Here is a 25,798-nt window from a genome sequence, read left to right on the forward strand (position 1 = left end):
CCCGATCGGTTTTTAGTTATTTTGTTGGGATTTCGGGAGGACTACCGCCTGACTTCCTTTTTTTATTTAACATGTCGTGCAAATTTTATATTTGAGTGTGCATTGCTAACCGCTCCTGTTCATCATGTTGCATTTGTTATATCTTATGTCCAAACTGTCTTGCGAGTACATTCAAAGTACTCACCTGGCTTGTTGATTTGGCCAGATGTTGACGAAGGCGATCTCATGGATGAAGAGTACGATAGCGAGTCCGACGCCTAGAGGAGTCCCAGTCAGTCCCGTGCGATCCTGGATTTGGTCACTTGTATCATATACGCTTCCGCTACCCGAATAAAATCATCGAGCCTCACCTCGATGCTCGATGAGCTGCAGAATTAGGAGTCATGTCACCCGCTTCTCTGTGACATATCCACCACCACTTTTATTACGAGTCAGTAGTATGCCACCACACCCTTGTGTCATATCCGCCCTTATGTATAATATTGGCGTGCTTGTAATAAATTGTTGAGCAACCTCAGCTCAACCCTGTATAATATTTAATGCTACTGGATTTCGGTATCAAGTATTTGTCTACCAGTAAGGAGGATTTTTCCTATACTGGTCTATATAAAGGTCGGTTTCTCAATAAGTCTTTTATTGGAAAACCGGTCATGACACATACCCAAGCTTAGGCTCTTGCCACTCCTTATTCCAAAATCCATCAAATCTTTACCCAAAACTTGAAAACTTCACAACACAAAACTTCAACAGAAAATCTCATGAGCTCCATTAGTATAAGAAAATAAACCACCACTTTAAGGTACTGTAATGAACTCATTCTTTACTTATATTGGTGTTAAATCTACTGTATTCCAACTTCTCTATGGTTCATACCCCCCGATACTACTCATAGATTCATCAAAATAAGCAAACAACACACGGAAAATAGAATCTGTCAAAAATAGAATAGTCTGTAGCAATCTGTAACTTTTGAATACTTCTGTAACTCCAAAAATTCTGAAATAATTTGGTGGACGTGAGAAATTTGTCTATTAATCATCTGCAAAAATAATCAACCAAAAATCACTCTTCTGGAAAAAATAACAGTTATTATCGTGAGCACAAAAGTTTCTGTTTTTACAGCAAGATCGCAAAGACTTCACCCAAGTCTTCCCAAAGGTTCTACTTGGCACAAACACTAATTAAAACATAAAACCACATCTAAACAGAAGCTAGATGAATTATTAATTTCTAAACAGGAGCAAAAAGCAAAGAACAAAAATAAAATTGGGTTGCCTCCCAACAAGCACTATCGTTTAACGCCCCTAGCTAGGCATTGAGATTTCGATGATGCTCACATGAAAGACAAGAATTGAAGTGCAAATAGAGCATCATGAAACACGTGACAAACACATCTAAGTATAACATACTTCCTATGCATAGGCATCTTATAAGCAAACAAATTATCATAGCAAGCAAAAACTAGCATATGCAAGGAAGCAGAAAGAAACGATAACAATCTCAGCATAGCGAGAGGTAATTTAGTAACATGAAAATTTCTACAACCATATTTTCCTCTCTCATAATAATTACATGTGGGATCATAAGCAAATTCAACAAAATAGCTATCACATAAAATATTTTCAACACGATCCACATGCATGTGAAGTTGACACTCTTCCAAAATAGTGGGATTAACATTAACTAAAGTCATGACCTCTCCAAACCCACTTTTGTCAAAAAATTCATAAGATTGAACATTCTCCAAATATGTGGGATCTAAAGTTGACAATCTTCCAAACCCACTTTCAACAATATTGCAAACACTATTATCAATCTCATATTCATCATGGGGCTTAAATAAATTTTCAAGATCATAAGAAACATCATCACCCCAATCATGATCATTGCAACAAGTAGTAGACATAGAAAAACTAGCATCCCCAAGCTTAGGGTTTTGCATATAATTAGCACAATTGACATTAAGAGAATTTATAATAACATCATTGCAATCATGCTTTTCATCGAAGGAACTATCAAGTATGGATGCAATAGCAACGATCTCATGTTTAACATAAGGAATTATAGCAAATTCGTCTTCATAAGTATTGGCATCATGGCCAGAAGAATAGCAAGCATGATGTTCATCAAGGGATATTTCAATCAAATCATCGGAATCATAATTATCTATAGATTCATGCATATCATTATTTTGTTCCAAAGCAACGGTCATTCTTTCAATAAATTCTTTGACATTGACATTATGAGCATAGTTTTCATAGCAATATTTAAGTATGTCAAAATTTTCAGATTCGTAGAGAGTAATATCATACTTTTTAGTCAAAGAAGAAACTTCATAAGCACCCTTAAAAGCAACAAATTCTTCAATTTGTTCGATATCATAGTAACTACAAACACCCTTTGCATAAGAAGATAAGATTTCATTATCATTAAACTCACATAGGTAGGGAAGGTGTTTTTTAGGGTTCTTAGAGCAACAAGTAAAATCATAAATTTCACAAAGATTCCAAGCATAACACAACAATCTGTTTATTTGATCCCATAAGAGTCTCCCTTTTTCAGACAAATGGTGGCACACAAAATGAGCATGCTCATCTAAAGATTTCCCATCAACTAGGATAGTTGGGGTTTCAGCACGAGCGCATAAGGATCGAAGATGATCCAAGTAGAACACTTTAAGTGGATCCATATAAAAAAATTTAGCAAGCAAATAGAAGGCACATGGAAACAAAAACAAAAACACATGCGGGAAGAAGGCGAAGAAAAGGCAAAGGTTTTCGAAAATCATTTTAGAAGTGGGGGAGAGGAAAATGAGAGGTGAATGGCAAATAATGTAATGCAAGGGAGAAGAGTTTATGATGGGTACTTGGTATGGCTTGACTTGGCGTAGATCTCCCCGGCAACAGCGCCGGAAATCCTTCTTGCTACCTCTTGAGCTTGTGTTAGTTTTCCCTTGAAGAGGAAAGGGTGATGCAGCAAAGTAGCGTAAGTATTTCCCTCGGTTTTAAGAACCAATTAAGGTATCAATCCAGTAGGAGACGACACAAAAGTCACCGAATACCTGCACAAACAATCAAGAACTTGCAACCAACACGATAAAGGGGTTGTCAATCCCTTCACTCGCAAAAGTGAGATCTAAAGAGATAATAAAGTAAATATTTTTGGTATTTTTTATGTATAGATTGGAAACTAAAGATTGCAAAATAGTAAACGAGATTCAATAGTATGGAAAAGAGATGCAATATAATGGAAAAGAGACCCGGGGGCCATAGGTTTCAGTAGTGGCTTCTCTCGAGATAACATGTATTAGGTGGGTGAACAAATTACTGCCGAGCAATGGATAGAAAAGCGCATAATTATGATGACATCTAAGGCATTGATCATGAACATAGGCATCACGTCCGTGTCAAGTAGACCGAAACGATTCTGCATCTACTACTATTACGCCACACATCGACCGCTATCCAGCATGCATCTAGAGTATTAAGTTCATAAGAACGGAGTAATGCATTAAGCAAGATGACATGATGTAGAGGGAGAAACTCAAGCAATATGATATAAACCCCATCTTTTTATCCTCGATGGCAACAATACAATACGTGCCTTGCTACCCCTACTGTCACTGGGAAAGGACACCACAAGATTGAACCCAAAGCTAAGCACTTCTCCCATGGCAAGAAAGATCAATCTAATAGGCCAAACTAAACCAATAATTCGAAGAGACTTGCAAAGATATCAAATCATGCATATAAGAATTCACAGAAGAACCAAATAATATTCATAGAAAATCTTGTTCATAAACCCACAATTCATCGGATCTCGGCAAATACACCACAAAAGAGTATTACATCGAATATATCTCCAAGAACATCGAGAACTTTGTATTGAGAATCAAAGAGAGAGAAGAAGTCATCTAGCTAATAACTATGGACTCGAAGGTCTGTGGTAAACTACTCACGCTTCATCGGAGAGGGAATGGTGTTGATGTAGAAGCCCTCCATGATCGAATCCCCCTCCGATAGATCGCCGGAAAAGGCCCCAAGATGGGATCTCACAGGTACAGAAGGTTGCGACGGTGGAAAAGTGGTTTCGTGGCTCCCCCTGATGTTTTTAGGGTATAAGAGTATATATAGGCGAAATAACTAGGTAGGTGGAGCTACGAGGGGCCCACAAGGGTGGGGGGTGCGCCTACCCCCCTGGGCGCACCCTCCTACCTCGTGGACACCTTGTTGCGTCTCTGACTTCAACTCCAAGTCTGTTGGTTTGCTTTCGGTCCAATAAAGATCATCACGAAGGTTTCATTCCATTTGGACACCGTTTGGTATTCCTTTTCTACAAAACTCTAAATAGGCAAAAAAACAGAAACTGACACTGGGCCTCCGGTTAATAGGTTAGTCCCAAAAATAATATGAAAGAGCATATTAAAGCCCGTTAAACATCCAAAATAGATAATATAATAGCGTTGAACAATTGAAAATTATAGATACGTTGGAGACGTATCAGTAACACTGTGAGTATGATGTCCAGTCAAAGTTTTTTAATTTTGGGTTTCTTCTTCATGCTCCGAATGGATGATAGTATTCCTGTAAGTGGGTTTGCATGGGAAACACCCAATGGGTCTTTTCTTTCCAATGGGGGCATGCTGAGTGCACCCATTGGGTGTAGTCCCCGAGGCTGCAAGTCGAGTGGAAGAAGTCGGTGGAGTCTTAGAGTTTTTTTCTTCATCATCGTTTCACTCGGATTTAGCCAGGGCGGTTCCGAGTATTTTTGGTTCCAGTGGGGGCACGCTAAGTGCACCCACTAGGTGTGTTCTTTCCAGCGGGGGCACGCTAAGTGTGCCCACTGGGTGTAGTCCCCAAGATTGCGTGCGATTGCAGGCAATCATTGGTAGTCTTCAGAACTATATCTGTTGTGTAGCACTCGGAGTGCGTCACGACACTCGACTGACTGAGTGGGCCATCTTATTATATGAATATTAGTGTGCCATTATCCTCGATCTTCTTCATTGCCGACTCAGTGGTCAGCCAAGTGACCAAGGACCAGTGTGTTGTTGTCCTCGATCTCTTCATTGCTGACTCGGTGGTCAGCTGGTGATCAAAGAAAGTGTGTTATTGTCCTCGATCTTCTTCCTTGACAACTCAGTGATCAGCTGGTGATCAAAGACTAGTGTGTTGTTTTCCTCAATCTTCTTCATGCCGACTCGGTGGTCAGCTGGTGATCAAAGACTAGTGTGTTGTTGTCCTCGATCTTCATCATTGTCGACTCGGTGGCAATTTGGTGTTTGATGACCCACAAGTATAGGGGATCAATTGTAGTTCTTTCAATAAGTAAGAGTGTTGAACCCAACGAGGAGCAGAAGGAAATGACAAGTGGTTTTCAACAAGGTATTATCTGCAAGCACTGAAATAGTCGGTAACAGGTAGTTTGATAGCAAGATTATTTGTAATGGACAAGTAACAATAACGGTAAATAAAGTGCAGCAAGGTATCCCAATCCTTTTGTGGCAAAGGACATGCCAAAACGGTCTCGTATATTAAGCAAAGCGTTCTTGAGGGTACATGGGAATTTCATCTAGTCACTTTCATCATGTTGGTTTGATTCGTGTTCGCTACTTTGATAATTTGATATGTGGGTGGACCAATGCTTGGGTTCTATTCTTAATTGAACAAACTTCCCACTTATAATTAACCCCTCGCAAGCATCCACAACTACGAGAAAAGTATTAAGATAAAATCTAGCCATAGCATTAAACATTTGGATCCAAATCGGTCCCTTACGAAGTAGCTCATAAACTAGCTTTAAACTTCGGTTACTCTAGCAACCCATCTTCTAATAACTACTCCACAGTGCATTCCCTTAGGCCCAAATATGGTGAAGTGCCATGTAGTCGACGTTCTCATGACACCACTAAGGGAATCACAACATACATATCATCAAAATATCAAACACATATCAAGTTCAGATGATTACTTGCAACATGACTTCTCTCGTGACCTCAAGAACAAAAGTAGCTACTCACAAATGATAATCATGCTCAAGATCAGAGGGGTATTAAATAGCATAATGGAACTGAACATATAATATTCCACCAAATAAACCATATAGTAATCAACTACAAGATGTAATCAACACTACTAGTCACCCACAGGTACCAATCTAAGGTTCTGGTATAAAGATTGAACACAAGAGATGAAATAGGGATTGGGAGGAGATAATGTCATTGAATATGTTGATGGAGATTGGCCTCCCAAATATGAGAGGGTTGTTGGTGATGATGATGGCTTCGATTTCCCCCTCCGACAGGGAAATTCCCCCGACGGAATCGCTCCACCGGAGGGCAAAAGTGCTCTTGTCCAAGTTCTGCCTCAAGACGGCGGCTCTCCATCCTGAAAGTCATCCCCTTATTTTTTTCAAGGTCAAAATAACCTATATACCAGAAGATGGGTACCGGAGGTGGGCTGGGCTGAGCACAACCTACCAGGGCACGCCTAGGGGGCCTGGCATGTCCTAGTGTCTTATGCTCAGTAGGTGGCTCCCCTCCGGTAGTTATCTGCTCTAGTATTTTTTTTATATCCAAAAATAATTGTCCGTTAATTTTCAGATCATTAGGACATGTGCAGAATAGGTAACTCTGACATAGCTTTTTCAGGTCCCGAATTCCAGCTCCCGGTATTCTCCCTCTTTGTGTAAATCTTGCATTTTATGAGAGAAAAGGCATTAGAATTACTCCGTAAAGCATTATTGGGCATAAAAAAATTATAAATAACAGTAGGAAATCATGATGCAAAATGGACACATCAACTCCCCCAAGCTTAGACCTTGCTTGTCCTCAAGCGAAAGCCGATACAAAAGAACATGTCCACATGGTTTGAGAGAGAGGTGTTTATAAAAACAAAATATGGACATAGTAGCATCATGCTTATTTTCATAACAACAAAAAAATTCATTATAAAACTTTTATCATATAACTTCTCATGAGCAAGTAACAATTCATCACAACATCGAAATAAGAAGCATAAACTCTATTCAAAACCAACAAACTGTGTTCTCAGTCAACTTTGCAACTACAATTCACCATATTTTTAGGAAGGGTCACGTATCGGAGCCTTTTGGCAAGTCCACATACTCAACCATCATTTAATATTCTATGATTGCTAACACTCATAGCATACCCACAAGCAAAATGTATCAACCGGACACATAGAAAGATAGGGGCTTATAGTTTCGCCTCCCAACGTATTCTCCTCAAGGGTGATGTTAACAATAATAATTCATGCTCACTCATATCCAAGTGGATATATGTGCCTAGATCTTCCCTCACCACAAGATTCTTGCAAAAAGAGAAAATAAAAAGGAATAGGGAAGAATACTTTGACTCTTGCATAAGAAGTTGTCGGATGTTGGGTTTCGGCAGACCCTTAAGGTTCGAACTCTGGGGTGTGCACGAAGATCTTCCCCCTACCGTTACACATCCAATCTCCTCGCGAGAATCTAAGCTAGAACAATGAACATCACAAGGTACACGAGATTTATACTGGTTCGGGCCACCGTTGTGGTGTAATACCCTACTCCAGTGTGTGGTGTGGTGGATTGCCTCAGGGGCTGATGAAGAACAGTACAAGGGAAGAACAGCCTCGCGAGAGGTGTTCTTGAGCTGGTGCGATGAACTTCTTGGGTGAGTTTGATCGCCTCTCTATCTGATTAGGACTCTATGAGATCTCCAGATGCCCTCTACTGTGTTGGCTGGATCTATTTATAGAGGCCCTGGTCCTCTTCCCAAACATTGAGCGGGAAGGGTGCCAACAATGGCCATTTTAAAGGGGAACATCTAGTACAAGTTATCCTGACTAAAGTTGGTCTTCGGCTGCCAAAGGCACTGGCGATGACGCCGTCTTGGGCTCCACGGTGACCTCCATCCTGCCGCTCTGCTGGTCTTGGTCTCGTTGCACTGAAATGGCAACCTTTGCCTGATGCCTCGGTACTCCATGCCTGTGCTTGCCCCCTTTGCACCAAAGTGGAAACAAGGACACTGCACAGGCCGGCGCCCGCCTGGTCTCGATTGTCATAGCTTGCGTCAAGAGCACCTCACGAGGTATCCTGCCTTGATCTCTCCTCCTCCTCGCGAGCCTGCCTGGCGAGGCCGTTCCTGAGGAAGTCTTGTGTCGTCCGCCCTGCGAGGCTTGGCCCCTCGCGAGGGTCTTGAGTCTTGAGTTGATGAAGATGGGCCATACTGGGCCACCACTTGAGCCATGCCGCAGGCCGCAGGCAGGCAAGTCTGGGGACCCCGTTCCCAGAACGCTGATAGTAGCCCGCGGCCCAAGGCGCGCTCGGACTTGGCTTAGTGGAGAAGCGAAGGGGCAAGTGCGGAGCGCCGCAGGCCCCAATAGCCTGCGGCCTTGGGCGCCGCGTGGCGGTTGATTGGACGTGGGCGTCTCCGCTTCCCCATGCTCCCTCATTATGCGCCTGGCTAGGCGGCCACGAGGCTTGTACACAGTTATCCTCCCTTTGCTGCCTGCGTGCTTCTTGTTCCCTTTTCCTCCTCGATGCCGCCAATCCATCTTGAGTTCTTCCCCTTTCCATTGCCATGGCGCCAAAGAAAAAGGACAAGGGGAAGAAACCTGCTCCTTAGTCCAGCGCGCCTCCGGCGGCTGCTCCCGCCGTCAACAAGTCACTCATACTTAATCTGGAAGCCCTGGAGAAGGTCTGCTCTGTGCTTGCCTCCAGCTTCAATGAGTGCGGGAAGATGATGGTCTGGCCCGCGTCCCATGCCTCCTTCGACAGGATCGTCACAGAGGTCTTATTCTTTGCCAACGCCCTGTGGGTGGGCCTGGTTCCCCCTTTTCCGCTTTCTTCAATGCGGTGCTCTCCCATTATCAGATCCACATGATGCATCTTGGCCCCCAATCCATTACTCTGCTTGCCGTCGTCGCCTTCGTTTGCGAGGCTATGGTGGGGATTCCTCCTTCCGTTGCCCTTCTACGCCACTTCTTCTCTCTATGCTTGTCTGACCCTTCACGGTGTTCGGGATGCGTGAGCTTCCAGGCCGTGCCGGAGACGGCCTCCTCGGGGATCGACTTTGGCCTCCCCACCTTCTACGAGCGGGTTCCGGGAGCGGTGGCTTTATGTGGACGTTGGGGTGCCTAGCCCCCTGCTCACGCACCCGACGCTGCCTGCTATTCCCAATCCTGGTTGGGGTCACGAGGAACTTACGAGCCCCCAGCTTGCTTTCACCTGGCATCGCTTCGAGAGGATGAGGGAGCTCGAAGTGACGGCACCCAAGGTGGTGAATGAGTTCCTCCGGTGCCGCATCACTCCTCTCCAGCGCCATTCCCGCCCAATGTGGGCTTACACTGGTCGTCAGGACCGTATGAGGCTCCAGGAAGGGGATCTTGTGCCTGAGACACTGAAGAAGGTGCTGCAGGTCCTGACTGGCGACCCCTCTCCTGGCAGCGTTGGTCATGGGGGCACCCTGTTGTATCTTTGAACAAACATGGTCGATTTCGTGAGGCAAATGCCCCGCTTCGACGAATGGGGGCTGCGCCCGGCTGGCCTCATGGGGCCCCGCGAGAACCCAGTTGCCGTAGTCCTTCCCCCAGTTGCTTGTGCCGACCTTGCCTCAGCAGTCGATGCTGGGAGGCAAGCATTGGCAGGAGATGGGGGGCCTGATGTCGCGGTGCTGATGTTGCGCGGGGCTCCTGAGGCGTCACCCTCCGGAGCTTACGGAGCCCCTCTTGAGGTGGTGGCTGATGCGAGGGCGCGACTTGCGTCTCCCGAGGCCGAAGCCCCCGAGGGCTCGACAGGCCACCAAGGGGTGGCACCTGACCGCTCCTCTCAGGCTGCTGCCCCTGATGTAGGCCGCCTTGATGCCTCGGCTCCTATGCCATGTGCCGGCCCTCATGTCGTGAGCTTGGGCTGGTTCTGCATAGATTTCGAGGCCCTCCGCAAGAGGAAGGAGGCTTCTAGTAGTGAAGATCGCCCGTTCCGCCCATTGAACCACATGAAGTACTTCGCCATGGATGAGTAAGTCCCTCCTTCTTGCAAATCCTTGCTTGCCGCTCCCTTTGCTGACTGTGGCCTTTCAGGATCCCTCCTAACGAGCCCGCAGAGCCAGCCGAGGAGCCGCTCCCACAGGCTTCTCCTCCATCAACGACCTTGATTGTCCCGAGTCTGCGTGCCGCCCTTGGTGCAAGCTCGGCTAGAGAGGTAGGCTGGCCTGCAGAGCGCCTTGAACCTGTCGGTGCCGCTCTTCCCTCGTGAGCTCTCCTTGGGCACAACCAGCTTGCCCCGAGCTCCTCCATTGATCATAGGTGGCGAGTGGCTGAAATCGATCTTCGGGTCCTCAGCGGGAGGTGGATTGACGCCTGGCCGGGTCCCTTGCGGGGCCCGCTCGGCGATCCCTGGGCCGCTAGCCCCTAGCCCCCTGCCGAGAGGGGGCGAACCACTCCAGGGCTCTCCGCCAGCGTCGATGGCGGAGGATGATGTTGACGACGTGCTTGGGCGTGCGCGGGAGCGCAGCGCCGTCCGCCAAGAGTTCCTCCAGAGGGCGGCCGATGCAGTGAGCCAGCTTGCCGCAAAGCTGGCGGGCAAAGACGCGCGTCTCAAAGCTGAAGGCTTGAGGCTGGTCGAGGAGCGGCGCAAGCTGAAGGCGGATGTTGGTCTCGCACGCCACCAACATGATCTTGAAAACGCCAAGGCCGAGGAATCCCTGGCGGCCTCTCGGGAGGCCTGCGCCCGAGCTATCGAGGAGGCTTAGGAAGCAGGTCATCGGCAGGAGGCTGCAGAAGAGCGTGCTGGGAGCTCCAAGACCGATGCAACTCCCTGGAGCAGCAGGCGGAGTTGCGCCAAGCCGCCTTTGCGTTGCTGAAAGGGGGGCCCGCCGGAGAGGAGGAGCTCCGGAGGCGCAAGGAAGCACTGACATTGGAGGCTGCCGAGCGCAACCTCGATCTGGAGAGGTTGGAGACGAGAGAGCGCCAGGTCACCCAAGTGGAGGACGACGTCGATGAGCGGGAGGCCCAAATCCAGGAGGAGGTTGACCGTCGCGTGGCGGAGGCTCGCGCTGGCCTTGAGCGCGGGTATGAAGAGCGGCTGGAGTTGATCAAGGCTGAACCCACGAGCAGGACCGCTGCCCTCAGGACCAGGCTGACTGAAGCCACTCAGCGGGCTGAGGCCACCGCTGTCGTACTAAGCTCGACGCAGGCTGAGCTAGCCTCCTCCCGTGCTGAACTGCTTCTTCTTCAACGACGGGTTGATGATGCCGAGGCCGTGGCACAGCGGAATGCGGATGAGATCCGCCAGCGGCAGATGTTGGAACACATGCACGGCCCCATGCTCCGGATGCTCAGGGAAAGGGCTAACGCGGCCTTGAGCAACATCTGCAACGCAGTTGCTGAGGAGCCGCATGTGACCAACTACACCGGCAATCTCCGGTTCTTCACTGATGTGGTGACGCATCTGGAGAACCGCTCTGAGAGGTCTCGTCAGCTGGTGGAGGAACGGAGCCGCGGCCTGCTCGCGCGGGCATTCTCCCGCGTCTTCAGCCATCTCCAGAACATCGACCCCCTCTTTGACTTCGATGCCGCCATCGCCCCGGTGCCTGAGGCCATCCGAGGCGATCTAGCATGGTGGGTGGAGGACAATGTAGATGCGCTCGCCCGGGCCTTCACCTCTGATGACGACGAGGTGATCGTTGCTGCTGATGAAGGCGACGTGGTGAATGGTGGCGAAGACGGTGCCAACAACGGTGATGAAGAGGCTGGCGGCGACGACGGCGATGCCAGTGACGCCTCCGGGGACGCCTTGGGGGATGCGGTGAGCGACATGTCCGATTGACCCCGCGCTTCCCCCTGCTGTTCGTCCTGCGCAGGAAGAGACTCAGGCGTGGCCCTAAAGGTTGTGAGAGCATTTTGGGAGGGGAAGCCCCTCATGTAAAAAGATTGTTGCCTACGTGTTGTTGAGATCGCCGCTGGATGGGTTCCTGCATGATGCCATGATTTTCGTGATGAGTAGGTTGCCGTGGTTTTACCTTCGTCTTGGCGAGCCTAGAGTGGGCTCGCAGTGTCCATCCGAGGGCCTCATGAGGGTCCCGTTTAACCATGCGGCGAGAGCCTGGCTGGAGCCAATGTCGGCCGCGGGACGGCGGGCGCAGATGCTGGGCCCTGCCCTACTCGCAAGGGGCCCACGAGAGGGAGGCAGCTAGTGTGAATTCCAACTTTGAGCAGAAATTGGAGCACGAGAAAGCACATGAGTAATACACAACACCCCTCCCTGCACACACAAACACAAATTCGACTTCAACTTAGATCCGAAATGAGAAAGCTTGTTCACACGAAAAGAAGCAAGAGCAAAAGGCTGCGTCCGGCACCTAGTCTAGTCTTCGACGTCTTCTCACCAGCGTGGAGCTAAGTGCTGTCACTGGGCGTGGGAGGGAGCCCCCGAGGCCCAAGGGCGGCTCTTCGAAGACTCCGGGGCGTGTACAGCCCCAACTCATTATTATGTAAGAGTGTCACAGGCGGTGAGCTTCAGAGGCACTCGGCCTTCTTCACAGGTACTGGCCTTGCTTCATATCGCCAGATGAGGGCCCCACCTTGCGCCACCCTTGACCATCATCAACGGCGACCGGAAACCAGGACGACGCCAATGGGGAAAAGGGGACGCCAGCGGTTCCCCCGATGACCACACGTTCTCTGTCGGGGGTAGGCCCTGGGGCACCTCCCCGGCAGAGGGCCTACCTCCGAAGAACGCCTTGCTCCGCATGCCGTGGGGAGGAGCCTGGCTCCTGACCCCTCTCCTGTTGCCCCCAGTGCCCTCCTCCCGAGGGGAGGGAGGTTGCCGCATGATGTCTACTACACAACCTTCTTCTTGTAGACGTTGTTGGGCCTGCAAGTGCACAGGTTTGTAGGACAGTAGCAAATTTCCCTCAAGTGGATGACCTAAGGTTTTATCAATCCGTAGGAGGCGTAGGATGAAGATGGTCTCTCTCAAACAACCCTGCAACCAAATAACAAAGAGTCTCTTGTGTCCCGAACACACCCAATACAATGGCAAATTGTATAGGTGCACTAGTTCGGCGAAGAGATGGTGAACAAGTGCAATATGGATAGTAGATATAGGTTTTTGTAATCTGAAATAATAAAAACAGCAAGGTAACTAATGATAAAAGTGAGCGTAAACGGTATTGCAATGATAGGAAACAAGGCCTAGGGTTCATACTTTCACTAGTGCAAGTTCTGTCAACAATAATAACATAGATAGATCAAATAACAATCCCTTAACATGCAACAAAGAGTCACTCCGAAACCACTAATAGCAGAGAACAAACGTAGAGATTATGGTAGGGTACGAAACCACCTCAAAGTTATTCTTTCGGATCAATCTATGAAAGAGTTCGTACTAGAATAACACCTTAAGACACAAATCAACCAAAACCTAATGTCACCTAGATACTCCATTGTCACCTCAAGTATCTGTGGGCATGATTATACGATATGCATCACACAATCTCAGATTCATCCAACCAACACAAAGTACTTCAAAGAGTGCCCCAAAGTTTCTATCGGAGAGTCAAGAACATGTGCCAACCCCTATGCATAGGTTCCCAATGTCACGAAACCCGCAAGTTGATCACCAAAACATACATCAAGTGGCACATGATATCCCATTGTCACCACAGATAATCACGGCAAGACATACATCAAGTGTTCTCATAAAGACTCAATCCAATAAGATAACTTAAAAGGGGAAACTCAATTCATCATAAGAGAGTAGAGGGGGAGAAACATCATAAGATCCAACTACAATAGAAAAGCTCGGGATACATCAAGATCGTGCCATAGAGGGAACACGGGAGAGAACACGAGAGAGAGAGAGATCAAACACATCTCTACTGGTACATACCCTCAGCCCCGAGGGTGAACTACTCCCTCCTCGTCATGGATAGCGCCGGGATGATGAAGATGGCCACCGGTGATGGACTCCCCCTCCGGCAGGGTGTCGGGAAGGGCTCCCGAGAGGTTTTTGGTGGGTACAGAGGCTTGCGGCGGCGGAACTCCCGATCTATCTTCTGTTCTGGAAGTTTTAGGGTACGTAGGTATATATGGGTGAAAGAAGTACGTCGGTGGACCGAAGGGGGGGCCATGAGGTAGGGGGGCGCGCCCCAGGGGGTGGGCGCGCCCCCCACCCTCGTGGGCACCTCCCTTCTTCCTTGACGTGCACTCCAAGTCCATCGGGTGGCTTTCCTTCCAAAAATAACTTCTCCAGTTGATTTCGTTCCGTTTTGACTCCGTCTAATATCCCTTTTCCTCGAAACACTCAAATAGGCATAAAACAACAAATCTGGGCTGGGCCTCCGGTTAATAGGTTAGTCCCAAAAATAATATAAAAGTGGATAATAAAGCCCAATATTGCCTAAAACAGTAGATAAAGTAGCATGGTGCAATAAAAAATTATAGATACGTTGGAGACGTATCAAGCATCCCCAAGCTTAATTCCTGCTCGTCCTCGAGTAGGTAAATGATAAAAAAGAATTTTTGATGCGGAGTGCTACTTGGCATAATTTCAATGTAATTCTTCTTACTTGTGATATGAATATTCAGATCCGAAAGATTCAAGACAAAAGTTCATATTGACATAAAAATAATAATACTTCAAGCATACTAACCAAAGCAATCATGTCTTCTCAAAATAGCATGGCAAAAGAAAGTTCATCCCTACAAAATCATATAGTTAGGCTATGCTTCATTTTCGTCACACAAAGATGTTCCCAACTTCTATACCCCCGATGACAAGCCAAGAAATTGTTTCATACTTAAATAATCTCAAACTTTTTCAACCTTCACATAATGCATGAGCGTGAGCCATGGATATAGCACTATGGGTGGAATAGAATATGATGATGTTGATTGTGTGGAGAAGACAAAGAAGGAGAAAGTCTCACATTGACAAGGATAATCAACGGGCTATGGAGATGTCCATCAATTGATGTCAACATGAGGAGTAGGGATTGCCATGCAACGGATGCACTAGAGCTATGAATGCTCAACAAAAGAAAATTAGTGGGTGTGCATCCAACTCGCTTGCTCATGAAGACCTAGGGCATTTGAGGAAGCCCATCGTAGGAATATACAAGCCAAGTTCTATAATGAAAAATTCCCACTAGTATAAAAAGACAGCTTATGAGACTCACTACATGAAGAACAAGGTGCTACTTTGAAGCACAATATATGAGACTCACTACATGAAGAACAAGGTGCTACTTTGAAGCACAAGTGTGGAAAAAGAGATAGTAGCATTGCCCTATTTATTTATTTTCTTTTTTTGGGCCTTTTTTTTTCTTTTGGCCTTTCTCCCCCCCCTTTTTTGGGCAATGCTCTAATAATGATGATCATCACACTTCTATTGATTGCAACATAAGGATTACAACTCGAAACTTAGAACAAGATATGACTCTATATGAATGCCTCCAGCGGTGTACCGGGATGGTGCAATGAATCAAGAGTGACATGTATGAAAAATAATGCATGGTGGCTTTGCCACAAATACGATGTCAACTACATGACCATGCAATGGCAATATGACAAAAGTAATGTATGTCATGAATATGATGATGGAAGTTGCATGGCAATATATCTCGGAATGGCTATGGAAATGCCATGATAGGTAGGTATGGCGGCTGTTTTGAGGAAGATATAAGGAGGTTTATGTGTGATAGAGCGTATCGTATCACGGGGTTTGGATGCATCGGCGAAGTTTGCACCAACTCTCAAGGTGAGAAAGGGCAATGCACGGTACCGAAGAGGCTAGCAATGGCGGAAAGGTAAAAGTGTGTATAATCCATGGACTCAACATTAGTCAAAAGAACTCATATACTTATTGCAAAAATTTAGAAGTCATCAAAAACCAAGTACTACGCGCATGCTCCTAGGGGGATAGATTGGTAGGAAAAGACCATCGCTCGTCCCCGACCGCCACTCATAAGGATGCACAAGCCAGGTACACTTCATGTTTCAAATTTGTTACACAACTTTAACCATACGTGCATGCTATGAGACTTGCTAACTTCAACACAAGAATTCTTTGAATTCATAATCACCCAACTAGCATGACTTTAATATCACTACCTCCACATCTCAAAACAATTATCAAGTATCGAACTTTTCTTAGTATTCAACACACTCACAAGAAAGTTTCACATATCTTGAATACCAAGTATATTAATATTAAGCAAATTACCATGCTATTAACGACTCTCAAAATAATCTAAGTGAAGTATGATAGTTCATCTATTTCTTCAAAATAAAACTACCACCATGCTCTAAAAGGTATAAGTGATGCACTAGAGCAAATGACAAACTACTCCGAAAGATATAAGTGAAGGTCAACGAGTAGCTAAATAATTATGCAACTATGCGAAGACTCTCTCTCATTTAATAATTTCATATCTTGATACTTTATTCAAATAGCAAGAAAAGCTAAAGAAAACTACATTGCAAGGATAGCACAACTCATGTGAAGAAGCAAAAACTTAGGCTCAACCGATACTAACCGATAGTTGTTGAAGAAGAAAGGTGGGATGCCTACCGGGGCATCCCCAAGCTTAGATGCTTGAGACTTCTTGAAATATTATCTTGGGGTGACTTGGGCATCCCCAAGCTTGAGCTTTTGTGTCTCCTTAATTCCTCTCATGTCATGGTTTCTTTTTTATCAAAAGCTTCATTCACAACAAACTCAACAAGAACTCGTGAGATAGGTTAGTATAAACCAATGGAAAACCTTATCATTTTCTACTGTAACACATCACTAAAATTATTATTCAACATTGAATACTAAATGCCTCTGCATATTTAATACTCCTATCTTCAAATAGAATCATTAAACAAGCAAACATATGCAAACAATGCAACCATAACAGCAATCTGCCAAAACAGTACAGTCTGTAAAGAATGCAAGAGTCATCATACTTCCCTAACTCCAAAAATTATGAACTAAAATTCCCACTGTAGTAAATTTATCAGATCTCATTATGAAAAAAGTTTCAACATTATATCATGCTCTGACTTTTTGAGGGAATTTTTGCAACAGCGGTAAACTTTCTGTTTTCAAACAGCAACATGTATACTAGCAAAATAAGCATGACAAAGGCTATCCTTGAATTTTTTATTGAAACTAAAGATGCAAAACATTATTCTAAATAACAGCAAGCAAATACTAACAAGAGAAAAAGACGCTCCAAGCAAAACACATATCATGTGGCGAATAAAAATATAGCTCCAAGTAAAGTTACCGATGAACGAAGAGGAAAGAGGGGATGCCTTCCGGGGCATCCCCAAGCTTAGGATCTTGGTTTTCCTTGAATATTTCCTTGGGGTGCCTTGGGAATCCCCAAGCTTAGGCTCTTGCTACTCCTTGTTCCATAGTCCATCGAATCTTTACCCAAAACTTGAAAACTTCACAACACAAAACTTAACAGAAAACTCATAAGCTCCGTTAGTATAAGAAAATAAAGCAACCACTTAGCTACTGTAATGAACTCATTATAAATTCATATTGGTGTAATATCTACTGTATTCCAACTTATCTATGGTTCATACCCTCCGATACTACTCATAGATTCATCAAAATAAGCAAACAACACATAGAAAATAGAATCTGTCAAAAACAGAACAGTCTGTAGTAATCTGTATCAAACGTATACTTCGGGAACTCCAAAAATCCTATCAAATTAGGAAGTCCTAAGAAATTCTTGTACCAATACAGAGCCGTAAGAATCAGATCAGAAGCACGTTTATGTGAATTAACAAAACTAATTTACTGGGTGCAAAAGTTTCTGATTTTCAGCAGGATCAACACAACTATCACCATAAGCTATCCTAAAGGTCTTACTTGGCACTTTATTGAAAGAAAACCTATAAAACATGATTAATACAGTATCATAATCATGTGAACACACAAAAACAGTAAGGGTAAATATTGTCTTGTCTCCCAACAAGCGCTTTTCTTTAATGCCTTTCTAGCTAGGCATGATGATGATAATGATGCTCACATAAAAGATAAGAATTGAGACATAACGGGAGCATCATGAAGCATATGACTAGCACTTTTAAGTCTAATCCGCTTCCTATGCATAGGGATTTTGTGATAAAACAACTTATGGGAACAATAATCAACAAGCATAGGAAGGTAACACAAGCATAACTTCAAGAATTTAAGCACATAGAGAGGAAACTTGATATTATTGCAATTCCTACAAGCATATGTTCCTCCCTCATAATAATTTTCAGTAGCATCATGAATAAATTCAACAATATAACCAGCACCTAAAGCATTCTTTTCATGATCTACTAGCATAGAAAATTTACTAATCTCCTCATAAGCAAAATTCTTCTCATGAATAGTAGTGGGAGCAAACTCAACAAAATAACTATCATATGATTGAAAATTAAGATCAAGATGACAAGTTTCATGGTTATCATTATTCTTTAAATCATACGTGTCATCACAATAATCATCATAGGTAGGAGGCATGCTTTCATCATAGTAAATTTGCTCATCAAATCTTGGGGGACAAAAAATACCATCTTCATCAAACATAGCTTCCCCAAGCTTGTGGCTTTGCATATCATTAGCATCATGGATATTCAAGGAATTCATACTAACAACATTGCAATCATGCTCATCATTCACATATTTCATGCCAAGCATTCTATGTAATTCTTCTTCTAGCACTTTGGCACAATTTTCCTTTCCATCATACTCACGAAAGATATTAAAAAGACGTAATGTATGAGACAAACTTAACTCCATTTTTTTGTAGTTTTATTTTATAAACTAAACTAGTGATAAAACACGAAACAAAAAGATTCGATTGCAAGATCTAAAGATATACCTTCAAGCACTCACCTCCCCGGCAACAACGCCAGAAAAGAGCTTGATGTCTACTACACAACCTTCTTCTTGTAGACGTTGTTGGGCCTGCAAGTGCACAGGTTTGTAGGACAGTAGCAAATTTCCCTCAAGTGGATGACCTAAGGTTTATCAATCCGTAGGAGGCGTAGGATGAAGATGGTCTCTCTCAAACAACCCTGCAACCAAATAACAAAGAGTCTCTTGTGTCCCCAACACACCCAATACAATGGCAAATTGTATAGGTGCACTAGTTCGGCGAAGAGATGGTGATACAAGTGCAATATGGATGGTAGATAAAGGTATTTGTAATCTGAAATTATAAAAACAGCAAGGTAACTAATGATAAAAGTGAGCATAAATGGTATTGGAATGATAGGAAACAAGGCCTAAGGTTCATACTTTCACTAGTGCAAGTTCTCTCAACAATAATAACATAGATAGATCATATAACAATCCCTCAACATGCAACAAAGAGTCACTCCAAAGCCACTAATAGCGGAGAACAAACGAAGAGATTATGGTAGGGTACAAAACCACCTCAAAGTTATTCTTTTGGATCAATCTATAAAAGAGTTCATACTAGAATAACACCTTAAGACACAAATCAACCAAAACCCTAATGTCACCTAGATACTCCATTGTCACCTCAAGTATCCGTGGGCATGATTATACGATATGCATCACACAATCTCAGATTCATCCAACCAACACAAAGTACTTCAAAGAGTGCCCAAAGTTTCTATCGGAGAGTCAAGAACGTGTGCCAACCCCTATGCATAGGTTCCCAATGTCACGAAACCCGCAAGTTGATCACCAAAACATACATCAAGTGGCACATGATATCCCATTGTCACCATAGATAATCACGGCAAGACATACATCAAGTGTTCTCATAAAGAATCAATCCGATAAGATAACTTCAAAGGGGAAACTCAATTCATCACAAGAGAGTAGAGGGGGAGAAACATCATAAGATCCAACTACAATAGTAAAGCTCGGGATACATCAAGATCGTGCCATAGAGGGACCATGAGAGAGAGCACGAGAGAGAGAGATCAAACACATAGCTACTGGTACATACCCTCAGCCCCGAGGGTGAACTACTCCCTCCTCGTCATGGATAGCGCCGGGATGATGAAGATAGCCACCGGTGATGGACCCCCCTCCGGCAGGGTGCCGGGAAGGGCTCCCGAGAGGTTTTTGGTGGCTACAGAGGCTTGCGGCAGCGGAACTCCCCATCTATCTTCTATTCTGGAAGTTTTAGGGTACGTAGGTATATATGAGTGAAACAAGTACGCCGGTGGACCGAAGGGGGGGCCACGAGGCAGGGGGGCATGCCCCAGGGGGGTGGGCACGCCCCCACCCTCGTGGGCACCTTCCTTCTTCCCTGACGTGCACTCCAAGTCCATCGGGTGGCTTTCCTTCCAAAAATAACTTCTCCAGTTGATTTCGTTCCGTTTTGACTCCGTCTGATATTCCTTTTCCTCGAAACACTGAAATAGGCATAAAAGAACAAATCTAGGCTGGGCCTCCGGTTAATAGGTTAGTCCCAAAAATAATATAAAAGTGGATAATAAATCCCAATATTGCCTAAAATGGTAGATAAAGCAGCATGGAGCAATCAAAAATTATAGATACGTTGGAGACGTATCACCGCACTGGGGCAGCCATCCGCTGCTGCGACCTGAACCTCCTGCGACCCATGGTTAGCATAAGCTTGCTCCTAAGGAATTAACGGTACTCGGTAGTTGCTGCCGCCGGCACAGTTGTTGAGGCTTCCGTGAGGCTCCTGAAAGAGCTCAGCCTCTGGCGCCTCTTCCTCCCAGCCTGGCCCGAGGAACGAGCCATGGTATTCCTCCAGTGCGTACCCTCGATCCACCATGTGGGGCACATAGGACTCTGGGGTCACCACCCAAAAGGCCTCGCTGTAGTGCTCCGTGCGCCATGCAGTTCGACTTGAAGCTCCATCTTGGGGACGGTAGGGCAGCGGCCCGCTGGGACCATAGGCAGCGATGTGCATGCCCTCGCTGACCAGGGGTGGTGCCGGCGCAGCTTGTTGCCCGGCGCTGATGGCCAGGCCGGTGTTGATGAAGCCTTGAGGTGCACCCGTGGGCGCTTGGGCTTGGATTGGTCCGCCTCATGATCCGCTTAGGGCCTGGGGTGGAAGCTGGACGCAGAACGGGGGAGCCCTTGATGCAGCAACATCCAGGAGCTCGGCGACGCGCTCCAGCAGCACATCATGGCCGCTTTCTTGCAGTTTGCACTACAGTAGCTCTCATTCCACCGTGAGCGCGGCCTTCATGTTCGCCTGCTCCCGTGGGGTGTGCAGCGCCGTGGCCACAGCATGGCTTGAGGCCCTTGCTACCGATCATACCTGGCACGGAGTGAGGGCAGGCGACGCCTGTCTGCATCGCCCGCACCCTGCAGTGCTCTGCGGGGTGCGGGCTGCCTGAGGTGCGGGGTTGAGGTCACCTTGGGCAGGCGGCACGGCATGGGCAGGCCATGCCGCCCAGCTGTCGGAGTTGGCCGTCGGGTCGCCATACATGGAGACGGTGGAGCGGCGGAATGCGGGACGAAGAAGGAAGATTCTGGTGCACCCCTACCTGGCGCGCCAAATGTCGGACGTTGGGTTCCGGCAGACCCTTAAGGTTCAAACTCAGGGGTGCGCACGAAGATCTTCCCCCTACCGATCCACGTCCGATCTTCTCACGAGAATCTAAGCTAGAACGATGAACAGCACAAGGGACACGAGATTTATACTGGTTCGGGCCACCGTTGTGGTGTAATACCCTACTCCAGTGTGTGGTGTGGTGGATTGCCTCAGGGGATGATGAAGAACAGTACAGGGGAAGAACAGCCTCACGAGAGGTGTTCTTGAGCTGGTGCGATGAACTGCTTGGGTGAGTTCGATCGCCTCTCTCTCTGATTAGGACTCCATGAGATCTCCATGCTCTCTACTATGGTGGCTAGCTCTATTTATAGAGGCCCTGGTCCTCTTCCCAAATATTGAGCGGGAAGGGCACCAACAATGGCCATTTTGAAGGGAACATTTAGTACAAGTTATCCTGACTAAAGTTGGTCTTCGGCTGCCAAAGGCACTGGCGATGACACCGTCTTGGGCTCAACGATGACCTCCATCCTGCCGCTCTGCTAGTCTTGGTCTTGTTGCACTGGAATGGCAACCTTTGCCTGATGCCTGGGTACTCCACGCCTGTGCTTGCCCCCTTTGCACAAAAGAGGAAACAAGGACCATGCGCAGGCCGGCGCCCGCCTGGCGCCCGCCTGGTCTCAATCGTCATGGCTTGCGTCACGAGCACCTCGCGAGGTATCCTGCCTTGATCTCTCCGCCTCCTTGCGAGCCTAACTGGCGAGGCCGTTCCTGAGGAAGTCTTGTGTCGTCCACCCCGCGAGGCTTGGCCCCTCGCAAGGGTCTTGAGTCTTGAGCTGATGAAGATGGGCTGTACTAGGCCACCACTTGAGCCATGCCGCATGCCACAGGCAGGCAAGTCTGTGGACCCCCATTCCTAGAACACTGACAAAAGTAAATACGTAAAGGCAAAAGATAGGCCCTTCGTAGAGGCAAGCGGAGGTTTTCATGCGCTTTTTGGTTTGTATGCCAAATCCCTTAACGCAAAAGAATGTCACGTTATATTGCCCCTTATGATAGCAACCTTTATTATGCAGTTCGTCGCTTTTATTACTTTGCCATCACAAGTTCGTACAATGCTCAATTTTCTCTAACACTAAATGATCAAACACATTTAGAAGCAATTTTTATTGCCTGATTGCACAGATGACAACTTACTTGAAGGACCCTACTCAATTCATAGGTAGGTATGGTGGACTCTTCAAAATAAGATTTTGGGTTTAAGGGTTTTTTGATGCACAAGTAGTATCTCTACTTAGTGCGGAGTTTTTTGGCTAGCAAAGATATTGAGAAAGCACCACATGTTGAAGAGAGTGACATCGTCCAGCTTCAAAGCTGAGCTCCTCGAGCTGATCTAGGGCGGGGGATAAGAACCACTCATTGAACCTGGATTGGGCCTTACACTTGGTACTGAACATGCGGATGTCAAGGCGTCTGGTTGGCCCAAGGTGCGATGAAAGGATCTTGGAGATTGCGCCATACTTTTGCAATCCTCGTCGCAGAGGTAGCTGTCGACGGTGAGGTTGAGGGGTACACGGTGCCAGAGGGGGCGCCATCGCTGGGAGAGCAGGGTGGTCCGCGCGGCAGATTTGGTGGGGAGGAGGCCGATGATGACGAGCAGCATGTCGTCGGGGAGGCTGCTGATGAAGTCCAGGCTCGCCGGATGCGGTTTTGGCTCGAGCCGCCTCCGCTTGTTGGCTGCCTGGCCATTCATCTCAGCCGGCGCAACGCTGGTGTACACGTGTGCTGGTGTGTGTTGTGTGATGGTTGTGCGCGAGTGCGTCCTTCTGTGCATGCTGCCGCGTGGTGGTGAGGTGTGCGCGAGTGCGTCCTTCACGCAGAAGAAGTGCACCGTCAATTTACTAGCATGCGCGATGCTACCCCGAGTGGTTTCAACTTTGTTTACTTCACCACGTGCCAGATGGGCCCCTAGTTTACTTATTTTCACCCACTGCCACATGGGCCAACACACAAAGATAGAGAATACGAGCTGACAATGCAGCATGTGGACTGGTTGACCGGTCAACTAAACAATATACGGAGCTATACCCTGACATAGTGACCGTATAATCCCTCGGTATAGAGAGTTCGAGTGAGAGGGGAGGCCCGTGAGAGATAGTACAGAGAGAGAAAGAGCTACTCCCTCCGTTCTATAATGTAGTGCCTATGTTTTTTTAAAGTCAAACTTTTGAAACTTTGGCCAAGTTTATAAAGAAATTATTTATAGCTACAACACCAAAGATAAATGATAGTATGAAGTAAGTACATGTTGTGATAATCTAATGATCGTTCCAGATGTAAATGTTTTTCTCCACATATACTTGGTCAAACATTTCTGAGGTTTGACTTTTCAAAACATCCATATGCTTATGGACGTGAGAGAGTACCTAAGTAGAGAGGGAGAGAGAGAGAGAGAGAGAGAGAGTGAAATAGAAAGAGTGACTGAAAAAGTGTGTGTGCGTGTGTGAAAGAGACATGGACAACACACGATAAAAGTAGAGAAAAAGCATGTGTGTCTTATCCAAACATATCACACATGCATCTTTGAAAGTGGAAGCAAGGTAAGGAGATAGTGTGTGGTTGTTTGCAACTGAGAGAGAAAGACCCCTAGCACGTGGCCAAGAGGGGTCTGACAAACAAGGGAGAGAGGTCGAGAGAGATGTACGGAGAAAATGCAGACATGGGGAGGAGAGAGTGTATGTTTGTCATAGAGAGACCCCCTGGAGATCGTGATGGGACTACATGGGTGGGATATCGAGTTACAAGGTGTGTGCGTGATAGAAGATACCCCGAGAGATATCGAGATAGACGCATGGATGGAAGGAGACAATATGTGTGTTCCTGATGGCTAATGAGAGATAGTCATACTTAGGGGGGAGTGTGTGCGCCTACCACTACAAAAAAGACACATCCGTGGCATTTTGGGCCGAACGATTTTTTTGTCATACTTATGACATTTCTATGACGATAATTGCGACAAAATCCGGTATCATCATAGATGTGGTGGGATCCTACTTCTATGACAATAAATCATGACAGAAAATGGGCTTTTCATCCTGGGCGGGCCGGAGACGCAGCTGCATGACATTTTTTGGGCCGTCCATGACGGAAAAAACCATGGTAGAAGCGAGGGCGAGGAAAATTTCGGCGAGTTCCTGGTTACGGTGGGTGGTCAGGGGCCAAGCGATGCGCGTTTCTCTCATACACGTACGCGCGTGTGCGAGGCGTTGGGCTCTAACTGTACCCGAGCGAGGCGTTGGGCTCTAACTGAACCTGAGCGATTGCACTGCAGGCTACGCGTTACTAAACCCGATCGAGTGATTCCTTTGCTACTGTTGCTAACTGAAGCCGATCGATGCTTCCTCTGGATGAACAGTGAGTGTTGCGGGGGGAGGGGGGTGGATGAAAAGTGAGCGGTGGGGGTGGATGAATAGGACCCCGTGGCGTTGCCTCTGGATGAACAGGACCCCGATCGATCGAGCCGGTTGGGGATGGATGAACAGGACCCCGTGGAGGGCTGGATGTACAGGACGACCCCGTGGAGGGCTGGATGAACAGCAGATGGTGGAGGGGTGGATGAATAGTAGCCCGTGGAGGAGTGGTTGAACAGGAGCCCATGGAGAGGGGTGGTTGAACAGTAGCCGGTGGAGTAGCGCACGGTGGAGGCTGGATGAACAGGTGCCCGTGGATGAACAGGAGCCCGTGGAGGCTGGAGGAGGTCGACGGTGGATGAACATTAGCCCATGGAGGCTGGACGAGGTCGACGGTGGAGATGAACAGTATCCCGTGGAGTCCCTATTTGCGGTACGCCACACCCCTCCCGATGAACAGGACCCCCGTTTCGACCGTAGCACTCCAACACAAGTCCTTTTCCTCTGCTTTGCGGTACACCACACCCCTCCCGATCAACAGGACCTCGTTTCGACCGTATGAGGTCCAATACAAGTCCGTTTCCTCCGTTTTGTGGTACGCCAGACCCTCCCGATGAACAGGATCCCGTTTCGAACGTGGCCAGTCGAACACAAGGCCGTTTCCTCCGTTCTGCGGTACGCCAAGCCCTCCCGATGAACACGATGACGCATTCCGTTCTGACCCAGCCAGTTGGCTCCCCATGAACACGACGACGACGCTATTTCTCCATTCCGACCCAGCCATGTACACGAGCCATGGCCGTACGTATGCGCTAGTAGGCGTTCGAGACCCCGCCCGTATGTATGTACGTGGCCATATTTTCTTTCTTGCACACTGGCC

Source organism: Triticum aestivum, chromosome 3B (genome assembly GCF_018294505.1).
Source record: "Triticum aestivum cultivar Chinese Spring chromosome 3B, IWGSC CS RefSeq v2.1, whole genome shotgun sequence".
Classification (NCBI taxonomy): domain Eukaryota; kingdom Viridiplantae; phylum Streptophyta; class Magnoliopsida; order Poales; family Poaceae; genus Triticum; species Triticum aestivum.